The sequence below is a fragment of the Akebia trifoliata genome, chromosome 12 (genome assembly GCF_017979445.1).
Source record: "Akebia trifoliata isolate Shusen 1 chromosome 12, ASM1797944v1, whole genome shotgun sequence".
Classification (NCBI taxonomy): Eukaryota; Viridiplantae; Streptophyta; class Magnoliopsida; order Ranunculales; family Lardizabalaceae; genus Akebia; species Akebia trifoliata.
Genome location: NC_141386.1, coordinates 26,493,043 through 26,507,750, shown reverse-complemented (window position 1 = coordinate 26,507,750; position 14,708 = coordinate 26,493,043). Strand labels below are relative to the sequence as shown.

The following is a 14,708-nucleotide window of genomic DNA, read 5'->3' as shown; positions in this document are numbered from 1 at the left end:
ACTAATCATAATGAGATTAGCGTATTATGATTTAAACTTTTGATTGATTCCATTTGACACATTTGTGACATATTTTGCTTGTCAAATCCCTACAAAATAAAAAAGCACAAGAATTGAGAGTGAATAGTATTTTTTTTTTTTTTCTGTTTAAAATAAAAAAGTAAAATTTTTTTAAGTGAAATTATATTTTTTATTCGACGAGAGGAGTCCTAAAGAGCTTGGGCTGAGGAAATATTTAATTTTTGAGTCGTGATAATCTGACTCCCCGACGTGGTATACTCAAAAACTCTCCTGACGTGGCATGTGCTAGAACCATAGACTTTATGTCTCGGGATACACAACAGCCAATGGTTCTGGCACATGCCACGTCAAGAGAGTATTTTGAGTATGCCACGTGGGGGTATTAGATTATCATTACTCTTGATTTCTAGAATACTTTATTTAGAAATATTTGTTAAAATGAATCATTTGGAAACGACCTCATTTAATATGATTTGGTTCCCAAATATGGTTCATTCAAGTGTGCCCTTAATCATTATATTTATTTTTCTGGCTGAATTTGCATAAATTTGGTCTATTGAATTGCCAGTTTTCTCATAGGGTGGCGTTCAAGGGCCAACTTTTTGGCAAAACATTTTTCAAAACATGAGATAGAAGTTTTGGAATGGGCTGATTTTTGGTGAGGATGATCTCTTCGGTGAGGAGATCAGCCCATCATCCTCACCAAAAATCAGCCCATTCCAAAACTTCTAACCCCATCAAAAACAGTTTACAAAAAATGGACGGTCCACGATTTTTCAGCTTGTAAACATGGGTTAGAAGTTTTGGAATGGGCTGATTTTTGGTGAGGATGATCTCCTCATCGTAGAGATCATCCTCACCAAAAATCAGCCCATTCCAAAACCTCTAACTCATGTTTTGAAAAATGTTTTGCCAAAAAGTTGGCCTTTGAACGTGATTCTATATATATAGGGGCGGTTCAAGGGCTATATGTAAAAACATATGAAAAAACAATGGTTTTTCAAAATATGGGTTAGAGGTTTTGGATTGAGCTGATTTTTTGCAAGGATGGTCACTATGATGAGAAGATCATCCTCACAAAAAATCAGCTCAATCAGAAACTTCTAAATCCATCAAAAGTGATTTACAAATTATTGACAAAAAATCGACGGTCCACATTCTAAATCACTTTTAATGGGGTTAGAAGTTTCAGATTGTACTGATTTTTTTTTCCGGATGATCTTCCCATCATAGAGATCATCCTCACAAAAAATCAGCTCAATCCGAAACTTCTAACCCATATTTTGAAAATTTATTAATGTTACATTGTTTTTACATATGTTTTTTCATATGGCACTTGATCCTGACCCTCTATATATATATATATACATACATATATCTTTGGTAGAATTTTTTTAATCCAAACAAGCCTTTAGCCTTGTTTTGGTTGTAGATGATGATCTTTCTTCTGTTTTTACAAGGTGGCTTATGTTGATTTTATTTTGTTGCAATAAATTACTTTAGTCTTGGATTTTGATTTAGAAGTTTCATAATAAGCAAAGGGTTAATCCTATATTCCTTTTGTGAAAGAATAATGATGGGGGTCTTGGTTCGCGGCTGACATGGCAAGGGCACAGAACCACACATCTTTTTCTTGTGTATCCCGATGAAAACAATTTATGGTTATGTGCCCCTTGCTTTGTTAGCCGCATACCTAACTGGGTGCATTCATCACAACTCTTTGTGAAATTGTCATCTTATGGTTACCTAAGAGGAAATATTCATCTATTTTTTGGATTAGTCTCTAATTTTTGTTCAATATTAAATTAGTGTATTTTTTCTCAACAACTTTCACTGATTATGTCTAAATAATTTGGATAGGAAGGAGTTACATTTGAAAAAAAAAATGGGGTCATTTGAAACTGAAAATGGGAAGAAGGATTTGGTTATCAATCAGGTAAGTTTTGGTGGATTTGACAAGCATGTTAGCGCGAAAGACCTCACAAATTTTTTAGAGAAGGAGACTGGACTCATTTGGAGGTGTAGATTGAAGAATTCGTGGACTCCACCAGGGTCCTATCCAAATTTTAATATCATAGACACTGCAAACAGCCAAGGTGTAGATGATTATAAAAAGGTGGTGCCTCATGCCTTTGTTCATTTTGCATCTGCTGAGGCAGCGGTCACAGCATCGAATGACACACTCATCTTGAACGAGAACACTCTAAAGGTGAATTTGGGACGCGAAAATTCGTTCTGCCTTAATAATAAGGGGAGGACAACAAACCCTTTGAAGTTCACTAATGTCTGTGTTGAGGTTGGAACTTTGGCTAGCCGAGATGAGTTCTTAGTTGGTTGGATGGCTCCTACTTCTGTCAATTTTGTTGTTGATCCTTTAGACGGCACGTGCAAGATTCTTTTTACTAAGGAGATTGCTTTCTCATTTGAAGGCACAACAAAGCACACTGATAAAATGTGATTTCAAGCTGGAGTTCTCGGTGAGAGAGATCACTGAGATAAAACAGTATCAGGGCCTTTCTGCTTTAATAATATTGTTGCAGCTTGCATCATCTCCCCATCTGTTTTACAGAACTGCAGATGATGACATCTATGAGTCCATTTCGTTTGATTTGTTGGATGACGAGGACCCGTGGATTCGAACCACTGATTTTACACTTGGTGGTGTGATTGGTATGTGTAATTCTTACAGGATCTCTATGTTTTGGACCAAAATTGAAGAAAGCAATGAATTACTTAAAAGAATGGAGAATCCCGAATGACTATCCTAGTCAGCACCTGAGTGTTCGAGAAGAACCTGATTTTGGCATGCCAATGACCTTTTCTTCTGCATTCAACATAAGGAAGGAATAAGCTTCAATGTAATGTACATGGTTAATGCCGTAATGCACTGAGGTATTATCAATCAGCACCAGTTGTCTGAAAAGTTCTTCGAGTTGCTAAGAAACCAGAAAAGGGAGGTGAACGTCACAGCATTAAGACGCATATATTCTTATAGGCATCCCGTGTTTGACGTGTGTGAGTTTGCAACTAGTCCAAGAATGGATAATTAAGAACCCTAAACTTCTCGAGAGTTCCAAGGGTTCGAATTGTAATGCTGAAGTGAGAAAATTGGTGATAACCCCGACCAAAACCTACTGTCTTCCTCCAGAAGTAGAGCTTTCTAATAGGGTTCTTAGGAATTATGAAGAAGTTTCAGATAGGTTCTTAAGAGTTACATTCATGGATGAAGGTTTGCAGGAGCTTAATTCTCACGTTCTCACCCATTATGTCGCACGAATTGTCAAGTACACTACTTCCACTTATTTCACCCTATGAAAACAAGCATGCTTAAAAGGGTGAAGACTATTATGGAGGATGGCTTTTACTTGTGTGGTCGGAAGTATTTGTTTCTGACTTTCACATCTAACTAGTTAAAAAATCGTTCTGCCTGGTTCTTTGCCGAAGATAATGACATCAAAGTGATTGATATTAGGAGTTGGATGGGGAAATTCGATGACAGAAGTGTCTCCAACTGTACAGCTTGGATGGGACAATGCTTCTCATCCACCTTTCCCACAATCAATATTCCATCAGAGGAGGTCAATTTTGAGCTTCCCGATATCGAGAGAAATGGGTATGTGTTCTCTGATGGGATCGGCAAGTTAACACCCGATCTCACAAGGGAAGTCGCTGATAAGTTGCAACTGTCTATGAACCCCCCTAGTGCCTATCAATTCAGATTTGGTGGTTATAAGGGGGTCATAGCATGTTGGCCGGAAAAGATTGACGGGAGCCGCCTCTCTCTGAGACCGAGTATGAAAAAGTTTATTTCGAATCACACAATCCTTGAAATTGCATCATGGACTAAGTTCCAACCGGGGTTCTTAAACAGGAAAATAATAACTCTGCTTTCGGCCTTGGGTGTTCGAGACGATGTATTCTCAAGAATGCAGGATTCCATGGTTTGTAGACTAAATGAGATGCTCGAGAACACTGATGTGGCTTTTGACATCCTTACTTCGTCATGTGCTGGGAATGGGAATACTGCAGCAATGATGCTGAGTGCTGGTTTCAAGCCTCATTTAAAAGGGATGCTGTGTTCCATAAGAGCTGCCCAACTGGGACGCCTTTTGGCGAAGACTAGGACCTTTGTTCCTTCAGGAAGGTAGATGATGGGATGCCTAGATGAACTTGGAGTGCTTGAACATGGACAATGCTTTATCCAAGTTTCATCCCATTCATTGGAAAATTGTTTTTCGAAACATGGAAAAAGATTTTCTGAGACCAAGAGGAATGTACAAGTAATCAAGGGAATCGTGGTTATAGCTAAGAATCCATGCTTCGCCCTGTAGACATTCGGATTCTTAAAGCTGTAGATGCACCTGGCCTTCACCTTCTTGTTGATTGTTTCGTTTTCCCTCTGAAGGGAGGGAGGCCACATACAGATGAAGCTTCAGGAAGTGATCTTGACGGGGATTGCTATTTTGTGACTTGGGATGAAAATCTGATACCTCCAAGCAAGAGAAGCCATTCACCGATGGTTTATGACTCTGTCCGACCCAACAAATTGCGACACCCATTCAATAATCAGGTAAATACTCTGACCTACTTGAATTTTCTTTCTTATTTTGCTTCAATTCAGTTTTCTACTTAATTAGACAAAATTAACCATTTTATTGAGATAAATGTTCATTCTGTTAAGTTTTAAAGACTGTTGATATGCAACTCTTGAAAATGGCTTTGCTGTGTATTCTCAACTAATTTTGAAGAGATACCCATGTATTCTTAACTATTTTTGTAAGCCACTACAGGGGGCAAACATGTAGTGGGGTTGGGATATCTTGGCTCATAATAAACCTTGATTGGAGGATTTTTAATGATCAAACAATAAACTTCTTCTGGAATGGTTATCAAACTCTTCTGCTGGTTCAATCAAAAGTAATGGGTTGGATGGATATAGGATTTTATTGTTAGGCCTTTTCTGGTTTTATGAGATTTCCTCTAAAGGATCCATTTTTCATCGGTTCCATTCATGTGCATCATAGGTGAGACTGCACCATCATTCCTCCAAAATTATCTTAAACTTGTCAAATCTTTAGATTATCTCATTTATGTTGAATCCTGAAAAAAGCACATAAATATATCTTCTACTTTCAATCGCTATCTTATATTTATATTTTGATCGTGGATTAGTTCCTTTTCTTCGCTGCTTGTTACTTTTGTTGTTGTTGTTGTGATGGTCCAAGCTTTCTCTCATGATACTTGTTTGTTTAACAGGACCTAATAGATTTCTTCACCGAGAACTTGGCGACTGACTTAGTCGGCCCTATCTGCAATGCCCACGTGGTTCTCGCTGATCAGAGAAAAAAAGGAGCCTTGTATGAGGATTTCATCAAACTAGCAAAACTAGCAGCCACAGTGGTCGACTTCTCCAAGACTGGCATCTCCGTGCCCATGCCCCAACACCTTAAACCAAATCTATACCCAGACTTCATGGGTAAGGAGGCATTCCAAACATACAAGTCGAAAAATATTTTGGGCAAACTCTACCGCAAGATTAATGACGCTTCTGATGGTGACATACTATCTGTCAATTGTACTGAATGCCTCTCATTGTAAGGGTTCCTCATATTATATAGAAACTGTTGGGCTGATTACAAGGCTGAATATCAGCAATTACAAAAATCAAGGAGAGACTAAATAAGGAAACTATAATCTTCCTACTAATTACAAGATATCTACAGCTATAATACAAAATCATGCTATAACTAGAGAGACTAATTATGACTAAATATATATGCTGTATCTGATTGACAGATAAACAGCCATAATACAAAATCATGTTATAACTAGAGAGAGTAATTCTAGCTAAATATATATGTTGTATCTTACTGACATCCCCCCTCAAATTGATGTTGGGCAATCAAGAAGCATCAATTTGCCCACAAGGAATTGATGGCGTTGTCGTGTCATGACTTTTGTAAACACATCAGCTATCTGGAGATTAATGGAAACATGAGGAAGAGAAATAACATGAGTGTCCAAGGCTTCTCGAATAGAATGACAATCCACCTCAATATGCTTCGTACGCTCATGGTAAATGGGATTAGCAGCTATCTGAATAGCACTCGTGTTATCAGCATGAAGAGGAGTAGGATCAGATTGAGAAAAACCAAGCTCAGCCAGAAGCCCACGAAGCCAAACAATCTCAGAATAAGCAGCAGACATTGCACGGTATTCAGATTCAGTAGAAGATTTAGAAACGTGAGCTTGTTTCTTACTTTTCTAAGAGATTAAAAAATCACCAAGGAACATGCTCCAACCCTTGACAGACCGCCGAGTATCAGGACATCCGGCCCAATTTGCATCACTATAAGCAACAAGGCGAAGAGAAGAGCCAGTTGGAAAGAACAATCCACGATCAGGTGACCCTCGAAGATATCGAATGATACGACGCACGGCAGCTAAATGTAGATGACGTGGAGTTTGCATAAAGTGGCTAACTTGTTGTACAGCGAAGGAAATATCATGCCGAGTAATAGTCAGATAGTTCAAGCTGCCTACCAATTGTCGAAATATAGTAGGATCAAAAAGAAGATCGCTCTCCTCACTACGATATTTCACATTGACCTCCATAGGGGTATCCACCGAAGAAGAATCCTGAAGACCAACCAGGCTAATCAAATCCTGGGTATATTTGTGTTGATTCAAGAATATACCCGAAGAATCAGTGTGCACTTCCAACCCCAAAAAGTACGTAAGAGGACCAAGATCCTTCATATGAAAAGAAGCCTGAAGATGCTGTTGGAGGTGGGTAATCAAGGTAGAGTCACTGCCAGTAATGACAATATCATCCACATACATAAGTAAAAGAATCTTGCAAAGAAACAAAGAGGAGTCATATTGGCTTTGGACAAAGGAGAACTGAAGCAGAGTAGACCTGAACTTGTCAAACCATGCCCGGGGAGCTTGTTTTAAGCCATAGAGAGACCGCTTCAACTTACACACAGTGGAAGACGAAGAAGAAAACAAACCTGGAGGAGGAGTCATGTAAATATCCTCTTTGAGATCACCATGAAGAAAAGCATTTTTGACGTCCATCTGGTGAAGTGGCCAACTTTGGGAAACGGCAATAGAAATAACTGTACGCACTGTAGTCATCTTCGCCACCGGAGCAAATGTCTCATCATAGTCCACCCCATATTCTTGTTTATTCCCAAGAACAACTAATCGTGCCTTATATCGGTCCAAAGTCCTATCAGAACGGAGCTTAATCGAGTAAACCCATTTACAACCGATAGCTTTAACATTAGAGGGGCAAGGAACCATGTCCCATGTATGATTGTCTTGGAGAGCCCGAAGTTCCTCATCCATCGCTTTCCACCAACATTCATGTTTAACAGCCTCAGAAAAGCATGTAGGGATGGGAATAGAAGTCAAAGTAGCATTAAAACCATACCAATCAGGGGGACGTGATACTCGGGCAGATCGTCGAGGAGTAGGATCGGGAGGCATGTCAGGCTCGGGAGAACTTATCAAAACTGTCTCAGATGACGGGTCAATCTCAGGAAAAGTCGTCGAAGCCGTCTCAGATGAAGGGTCAGTCTTGGGAAGGGGTAAAGTTGGTAGACGTCAAGTATACACCATTCCAGGTTTGAAACGTTCAGGGGAAGGAGTCAATTCATCAAAACAAGGTAGAATACTAATCTCAAACAATGACTCAACATGTGTAGAAAAGAAACATTGATTCTCAAAGAAATCAACATTACGAGATATACGAAATTTGTTAGAACAAGGATCATAGCAAACATAACCTTTGTGGGAAATACTATAACCCATAAAAGCACATTTAACAGACTGAGCAGAAAGTTTGTGACGTTCATGAGGAGGTAAATGAACAAAGCAACAGATTAAAATAGCTAGGGTGCTGATGATACAAACGATAATATGGAGAATCATAATTCAAGACCTGAGAGGGCAGTCTATTAATTAAGTAAACTGCAGTAAATAATGCCTCAACCCAAAATTTAAAAGGAACAAAGGACTCGAGCAATAAGGTACGAACAACGTCCAAGAGATGTCCGTTCTTTCGTTCTGCCACACCATTTTGCTGAGGGGTATACGGACAAGAGCGCTGAGAAACAATTCCTTTGTGGTTTAGGAAATCATGAAACTCGTGGGACATGTACTCTCCACCAGAATCAGACCTCAAAATCTTAATACTTGTAGAAAATTGGGTCTCAATATATGCTACAAAGGTCCGAAAAATAGACAAGACCTCAGATTTGGACCAAAGAAAATAGACCCAAGTATATCGACTAAAATTATCTATGAATGTTACAAAATATTTATATCGAGCATGAGAAATTACAGGAGAAATGCCCCATACATCACTATGCACAATATCAAAGCATTTTACAACACGACTACCATGAAGAGGGAAAGAAAGAGTCTTACTCTTACCAAGTTTGCATACAGAACAGTCAAATGACAGATTTTTAGAAACTTGTTCTTTATTGCCTAATAAACAAGAGTTTAACATATGAGACAGAACAACAGAGTTTGGATGACCCAAACGTTTGTGCCATACTTCACTTTGAGTGTTAACTGTCATACAAGCTAAAGATAAATAACTAGGAGTTAAAAAGTGCAATGGGAATAGTCTGCCAACTTTAGGTCCCTTCGCGAGTATCTTCCCCGACACCTGATCCTGCAAAGATAACCATCACGAGAGAAATGGACATCACAGTTGTTATCAACTAATTGGCCAACTGAAATAAGACTAGTAGAAAATCCAGGAGACACATAAACATCTTTGAAAGAAGGATTAATATCCCCTACTTCATTAATAGCTAAATGACTCCCATTAGCTATCTGAATATGGGATGAACCATGATATGGACGAACATTGCAAAGTGTATTAGATGATCCGGTCATATGATTGGATGCAGCAGAATCTAAAAGCCAAGATTTAGACGAAGAATTACTATTACCTTGGAGCCCTAAGGTAGAAAAGGCTGACACAATCATCTGCTGGACCATTTCAGGAGTAAGAACAGATGGTCCAGCTACAGAAGAAAAGGCTAAGGACATCTTTGGAGCAGATGAGGTGTTCACTACAGCTTGATAAGTGTTAGCTTGACGATTTTGAGGTCGAGTGGAACATTCTTTGATAAAATGGCCATGTTTCTTACAGTAGTTGCAAGATTTCTTTGCACAGTTGGCAGCAATATGACCATACTCCTTGCAGTTGAAACACTGGACTTTGCGCATGTCCTTCCCTGTCCCATAGGCCGCATAGGCTACTGGATTTGGATTGGAGATTCTAGAATCATGCTGGAACGTAACTTGAGTGAGAAGACGCTGCTCCTCGTGAAGTAATTCTCTAAAACAAACATCCAAGGATGGTGGAGGATCACGGTTCATTAAATTTGAGCGAGTAACCTCAAATTCAGGGCGCAATTTCATCATGAATTGATCTCTCTTGCTCTGCTCATGAACAGCCTGAACCGCAAAGAGAGATGCAGCAGGTACCTTCGCATAAACCATATCAGAAAATTCTCCCCACAAATTTTGAAAACCAGAAAAATACTTCTGAATAGAGAGATTGCCTTGAGTGTAACCAGCAATCTCATATTCCAATTGAAAACAGCGTGCGGTATTATCTTGGTGATAAACCTTTAGCAAATACTCTCACATGGTCTTCGCAATCTTATAAGGCTTCAGATTGAGCACAATAAGAGGATCGACAGACCCCAAGATCCAAGACATCACACGTGCATCCTTGACGGTCCACTTAGCCAGCTCCGTAGGGGCTGGATCACTACCTTCGATATGGCCCCACAACTCTTTCCCGTAACAAACAATTGAAACTGGAATTCCCAAGTAGAATAATTTTTTCCAGTAAAACGGACCCCGAAAGATTCAGTAGAAGACATGATGAAACCAATATAACAACAACACCAACTTGAAATCAAAATAAACACCCGAAGCCACTAGGATCAGAAATTGTAAAACCTGATAAAGAAATAACAGCCCCAAACCCACCAGATTTGTTGGACAGCAAGCCCAAGTCCACCAAACAGCAACCTTTAGAGCCCAAAATCACCAGTCAGCAACCCAAACAGCACCAAACAACAGTACTCTAGCATAAAACCTACCAGATTTGTTGGACAACAAGCCCAAGTCCACCAAACAGCAACCTTTAGAGCCTAAAATCACCAGTCAGCAACCCAAACAGCACCAAACAACAGTACTCCAGCACCAACCGATCCACTCCAACACTGTTCTAGTAAAAAATAACAACCCAAAACCTGCCAACAACCACCACAGACTGCACAGAACTTGTCGACAACCACCACAAAATTTTCACAATCTCTAAAGAATCTACCGATAGTCACTAATCACCACAAAAGAGTAGTTTCCAGCAAAAAAGAAACTCTCTGCCCTAAAAAAAATTGAAACCTAGAACAATCCTAATTTAGATGATTTAGGCTCTGATACCATGTCAATTGTACTGAATGCCTCTCATTGTGAGGGTTCCTCATAATATATAGAAACTGTTGGGCTGATTACAAGGTTGAATATCAGCAATTACAAAAATCAAGGAGAGACTAAATAAGGAAACTATAATCTTCCTACTAAGTACAAGATATCTACAGCTATAATACAAAATCATGCTATAACTAGAGAAACTAATTATGGCTAAATATATATGCTGTATCTGATTGACAAATATCTACAGCCATAATACAAAATCATGCTATAACTAGAGAGAGTAATTCTAGCTAAATATATATGTTGTATCTTACTGACACTATCATCATTAGAGATATCATGGTCTCCCAAAGACGTACCTTATGACTCAGATCTAGAGATTCCAGGATCTTTGGATTTCATCAATGATGCTTGGAATCTAAAATGCTCATATGAGGGACAACTCAATGCTCTTTTGGGGAAATATATGGTGAGCACTGAAGAAGAGATGGTAACCGGACACGTATGGTCCCTGCCAACGTACAACAGCCAGAAGCAAGGAGATATTAAGGAAAAGATAAAGGATGCTTATTATGTCCTAAAGAGGGACTTTAAGAATATTTTTGAGAACATGGGGCAGGATTCTCAGCAACTAAGAGAAGATGAGAAGAATGCCTTGTATGAACAAAAGGCGTCTGCTTGGTACCAAGTGACAAACCATCCTCAGTGGGTGAAAAAATCCTTAGAATTGAGAGCACCAGGTGAAGATAGATCACCAGCAATGCTTAGCTTCGCATGGATCGCTGTTGAGTACTTGGTAAGGATCAAGGTGAGGCGTAGGAGTACCGAAAATATTGAGACTCGCAAGTCAATAAACTCTCTTGAAAGTTACCTGGCTAAGCGAATATGACTGTCTAGTAATGGAGGCTGCCAATGCTATTATAATTATATATACTTAAGTTTTATGAACTATATGTTAAGAATGAATGTTGCTTTATCTTCCTAACCAGATTTGGGTTTTGGTTGAAAGAAAGCTAAGTTGTTGTTGTTATAGTGTTGTGATTTGTAAGTTTTTTATTATATATCTATGAAAGCTTGAGAAGACTGTTGACTTATTTGTGTCCATGGCCTCAAAGGAACTCTGGGATCATTGACTCCCTTAGCTTTTGGTGGACTGTTAACTTCATTGTGAATGCTTTTTTAGCTAAATGAATATTGTTCCTCTATTTAATTTTGCCCACATTCAAGTCTTCTATTAAAACTCATGTTTATGAAAATGTTTAAGCTTTACATGAAAAAAAAATTGGGTTTTAAATCCTCAATGAAAAATTGGGTAGAAATCAGCAATTGCCCAATTTTCAAATTCACTATTTTCTGTTATACTTATTAGTAGGTGACAGATGCAAATGCACATATATGGAATTTTTGCCAGATTAAAATATTTTATAGTTACTTTAAAAAAATATTTTAAATAGATAATCTTATTTTATAAGGGTGTTTTTGTAATTTAAAATATTAATTGGAGTGGCTTTGAAGATAACATACTTAAATATTATTTTTGTAATTTTAAAAATCTAACGTAGGAGAGTAATTTTATTCAATTTGAGAAAAATGACATTTGATCATAGTGAAGTTAGATGTAAATTTGAACATAGATTTGGTGTTTTTGAAATTAAATTTTGGACATTTAATTTCCTGTAAAAAATGCCTTCAAATATTATTTTTTTACCAAAAATACCCTTAACTGCTTACTTCCAATGTATTTAATGCACCTTAAAGTATGCTCTTAGGACGCACACACATACATAAGGGGGGGCGTATAAGAAACCAAACATTATGCTAAACATTTTTCAATATATGGGTTTTAGTTTTGGAGTGGGCCAATTTATTTTATTTTTTTGGATAATCTCTATGGTGAAGAAATCATTCTTACAAAAAATCAGCTTATTCTGAAACTTCTAACCCCAACTTACAAGTTGAAAAATCATGGACCGACAATTATTTGTTAACTACTTTCGATAGGGTTAAAAGTTTCAGAATGAGCTGATTTTTTATGAGGATGACCTTCTCACCATATAGATCATCCTCACAAACAAAAAAATAAATAAATAAATAAAAATTCCAGTCCATTCCAAAATTTCTAACCCATATATTAAACAATATTTGGCATAGTTTGATTTCTTATATGGCTCTTGCATGTGCCTTATATATTTTATGTAAAAACAAAAGACATTACTTGGATCTTTTCTTAATTCAGTATAGGGAAATCCAGAAATTTTTGTTTATAAGAATGAGGTTAATAATGGATTATGTGATGGTATATCTTATGAGGGCATCATATACCTTTTCTTGGTGGTAAGCAGGTCATCGCAGGTCATCATGTACCACACAAGATAATAAATACTTATGTTAAAGAAAAAATTGATCTAGAGTGAGAGGAAAACGTGATGAAAGGAAAAGTCACCATTAGTTGGTGGAATAGCTATGAAGGATGTGTATTGTACAGAGTCTATAAGTACGAAAAGCTGGAATCTCGAGGATATCTGGAGTAGGGCAATGAAGGGAGACACAATCATCCATTTTGGGTCAACGAACAAATGGGCAAACACCAAAATCTTATCTCAAAGATTTGGGTTCGGCCAAACAAATCATGTTTTTCCATTCAACTCTGTCCAAATAAGAGATAAACTAAGAGAAAGTCAATTGAGATAGTTTGGACATATTTAACAAAGCCGATTATTGCCAATTAGAAGGAACATACACAAAGAACATGAGGATTGAGATAATGAAAGTGAATATGCGCACACTTTCAATAAGCTTAGAAGCTCAAACAATTGGTTCAACACAATGGTTTAATTTCTAATGCATTATAGCCATGCCTTGGTAGACCATATTAAGAAACTTGCTTATTTATTAGATTCATGATGTTTAGACAGCTTTGGTATTAGTATTAATTTTGATTAATATTTTATATTTCTCTCTGTTTTCTTCTTTTCCTCTGTATTGCCCTCTTAACCTATTTTCAACTAATAAGGCAGTTCCATCAGTCCTTCAATCTTCCTAGGCTTGTTGATTTTCATTTGTCTCATTCTCAACAGACCCATCTTGGTACTCTGCAAATCCTTGTAAAAACATTACTAGTGGTTGGTGGCAACCAGGGTGATAAAAGTTTACAGTTGCTAATTATTTGTGCATGTTTGTGAATGCTCAGCATTTTCGATGAAACATAAAGGATGAATGAACCAATATGATATTATATATCATGTTCTTGCATTTACAAAGAAAGGACTATGGTTACTTTAGCATGGAATTTTGAGACGATTATAGCTTGAAAGTACATAATTATATGCTCAAGTACAGATAAAAAGAGGATGTCTGGGCATCATTATTGAATTATGGACTTTCGAGCTCTAATCGTCTCAACAATTCCATGGTAGAGTGACAATAGCTGCCTATACTCTCTAGAGAGTTTGTCGATAATGCTTTCCACTAATGTTTTGTGAAGATAGTCTCCACAAAGTGTAGGTCATTCAATTGAGAGTAACCATAGACTAAATCTTGTCTAAATAGATAAAAAGAAAGGTTCAACTAGTTGCCCATTTATTTTCTTGATTGAAAAATATCAAAATATTCAATTTAAAGGTGACAAATCTTTAAACCATGCTTCTACTTCATAACCCTACTTGGATTGAGCTTCCCATTATTTTTTTCCAAGTATTTTAACATTATATATTACTATTAGGTGGCATATGCAAACACATGAATCACAAGACCTCTTTGTGATTTAAAATATTAAGGGGATTATGAAGATAACATGATGGAAGAATTTTTTTTTTTCATAAAAAAATTTTTTGGAAGTCTAGCCAAGGTTATATAGGATCGCATGGTAATTTTCTGGGTGAATTAGACATGCCCCCCTATGTTTTAGTCAATATTAGAGATACCACCCTTGTGTTTTCAAACTGATGACATCCCCCTTGACCTAGGGTTAATAACTTTACCCTAAAAATATTTTATATTCAAACTGTTCATATCTAGAGTAAACCATATTTAACCTATTCAATCTCCTCTTAAACTCGCCTAGCCTGCAATGTCTTGTTGGAACCTTGATTTCCTATTATCATACTCAATTTCCTCTTAAAACGATCATCTTCAATGTCTTATAGAAATCCTTGACTTTTTAACCCAAATATCCATCCTTGTACTTCTCTAAAAATCTTATCTTGTTCTTG

At 37.4% G+C, this 14,708-nt stretch overlaps 1 pseudogene across 1 annotated transcript; it reads left to right on the top strand.

The window, feature by feature from the left end:
- Positions 1 to 1,374: 1,374 nt before the first annotated feature.
- Positions 1,375 to 11,610, top strand: LOC147389191 (RNA-dependent RNA polymerase 6-like; annotated as a pseudogene). Its single transcript, XR_015170926.1, has 3 exons — positions 1,375 to 4,591; positions 5,278 to 5,585; positions 10,816 to 11,610. The product of XR_015170926.1 is annotated as an RNA-dependent RNA polymerase 6-like (transcript).
- The last annotated feature ends 3,098 nt before the right edge of the window (positions 11,611 to 14,708 follow it).